At 35.2% G+C, this 2,354-nt stretch overlaps 1 long non-coding RNA gene across 1 annotated transcript; it reads left to right on the top strand.

Annotated features, from left to right (window-relative positions):
• The first annotated feature begins 21 nt into the window (after nt 1–21).
• On the top strand, nt 22–2,348 carry LOC111377573. The gene is made up of 3 exons (XR_002699749.1): nt 22–648; nt 1,425–1,452; nt 1,543–2,348. It is a non-coding gene; the product is annotated as an uncharacterized LOC111377573 (long non-coding RNA).
• The last annotated feature ends 6 nt before the right edge of the window (nt 2,349–2,354 follow it).

The following is a 2,354-nucleotide window of genomic DNA, read 5'->3' as shown; positions in this document are numbered from 1 at the left end:
TTTATTTATTTATTTATTTATTTAGTTTGAGAAGTAAGAGGTATGATGAAACTATAGAACAACTAAATTTAGGGGACAAATAATCTCATTATTGTAGTAGGATATGGAGGTACACTTACAATAGTTTGTGCTAGGTTCTTACTTTTGGCAAGAATACTGGAAACATGCTTTAATAAAACATAGCTGCATCCTGCTTTGTTCTTGTGGGTATTTAGAGCTTTTAGGAACTTCTTGTTACTTTGCTGTTGGGATCTACTTATGGTTATTTGGTTTGCTATTGTATTTCATTTGACATTTTCCCTTTGCCATTGTTACTTCACTGCTGGTATTTATTTGTAATTAATTCATTTGCTATAGTATTTCGTTGACAATCCTCCATATTGTTCTCTCGATTTTCTCCTTGATTGTCTTTATGTTTGCTTAGTTTTATGAAGCTGTGTAAAGTAATAGTAAGTTGGTAACTACTATCTAATTACCTTTATTGTTCAAACTTGTTAGGAAGATGAAGACTACATGGTACTTGTGTTATGTGTTTAATTCGTTTCCTCTTCCTCTCAGTTGTTAAGAAATTTATTTTCTAATTCTGTTTGCAGTGGTGAGATTGCTAGTGAAGGGTCAGGTGAAGGAAGTGATGCAAGTTCTCAAGATGTAAGTGTTACAGAATGTGTTGCTAGCTTCTACTGTAAATTAATTTGGTATGATGGCCATTTTTGTCTATCCACCTATGTCTAGCCACAAGTTGGGATGAATTTCATGATTTTATGCCTTGTACTACAGAAGTTTAGAATCCCATACTCAAATGTACCCTATTCTGGCCACTGATCTTGAAACAAATGAACAATGGTTCTACTGAGATTACAGTTGCAAAGTCTTATATGTTTACTATCAAAAACTTCGGAGAGCTGATATCCATATCCATTGGGTATTCTGTATATTGGATTCTATGCTTAGGGGTGCTCTTATAACTAGTTGTGTGGATAATATGCGTTTTCCTATTAACCAAGATCTTGCTTCCTATCATACTGATCCTCATAATTAGCATTGCAGGCAACTGTGTTTCTTATTCACTAAAATATAGCACATTTAGAACACATCCTGAGAACAAGCCAATGCCAAACAAACAATATTTTTTCATGTAGATAGTTTCTCTTTTTATTGTTAACGAACTGATGTTAATAGAAGGAAAAAAGGAATTTTTTGATTGCCACAGGAGTTTAAGCTTCACAGATTAAGATCTATGATCTGGAAAACTGTTAAAATTAATAAAGGTGGCCATTCCCCATAAAAAAACATTAGTACTTTAGCATCACCAATAAAATTAAAAAAATAAAAATAAAAATAGTGATGTTCATCAAGTAATAACATTTTTTATCCGACCTCTTCCTCCTTTCTGATCTTTGTTCTGTTATGTATGGGACTCACAGATGAAGTCCGGAGGCCTGCAAGATTCAGGTGGGTTTCTATGAATTTGTACTTCTGCTGCTGTCGCTATCTTGTTCATAAGTTTTTATTACAAACCTTACTTTTATAACTCTTCTACAGCTGAAACATCTGAGAATGGAAGCGCTGATCATGGTTCCCACAATGGAGGACGGAATACTCCTCATTCAATGGTAAATCAAGATCTTGCTATCATGCCAACACCAGCAACTGGGGTCTGTGGCTGGTGTTCCTCCTGCCACTAACTTAAATATCGGCATGGACTACTGGGGTACTGCTACACCATCTACTATTCCTGCAATGCGTGGTAAGGTACCTTCTCTTGGTGCTGGAGGAATGGTTAGTACTGGATCATGGGAAAATGTTCAGTCACAGCGTCGGATGCAGGTTTTCCTTTTTCGTTCTTTTCACTATTTTCTAAATTGCATTTTCCTTTTTTTCTGGTTTTTAGATTGAGTGGATGTGTGTCATGGGCTTATGATCTAATCACGTTGCTGTTAGTCTTCTGTTCTTTATGTCTAGTCTTGTATCGTGTCTGTTATTGATTAATTGGTCTAGGAAGGCACCTTTTCAATATTCTTTGATTTTAAAGGGACATTATCAATCATTAAAAAATTGAATAAAAAATGAAGGAAAAGCCGGCTATCAAAATCAAACCGACCTAACCTCTGATTTCCTGTCCTCAACAGTTCAGAACACTTGCTGCATGCTAATATTGAGGTTGACTGGATGTAATCATATGAAATAGATTGTGAATTTCAGTGATATATTTTAGAACTAAAGAACTGGTCTTTTTCATTAGAAAATGTTACTCAATTTTTTTACCAATGTGGTAAGATAGGTAGAGGCTCTGTGAAAATGGACCGTAGGTATGATATAACACTTCGGGCACAGAGGTTCGGGTCATTACAATA

Source organism: Olea europaea, unplaced genomic scaffold, assembly GCF_002742605.1.
Source record: "Olea europaea var. sylvestris unplaced genomic scaffold, O_europaea_v1 scaffold16795, whole genome shotgun sequence".
Classification (NCBI taxonomy): Eukaryota; Viridiplantae; Streptophyta; class Magnoliopsida; order Lamiales; family Oleaceae; genus Olea; species Olea europaea.
This window is presented reverse-complemented; position numbering and strand designations above follow the sequence as displayed.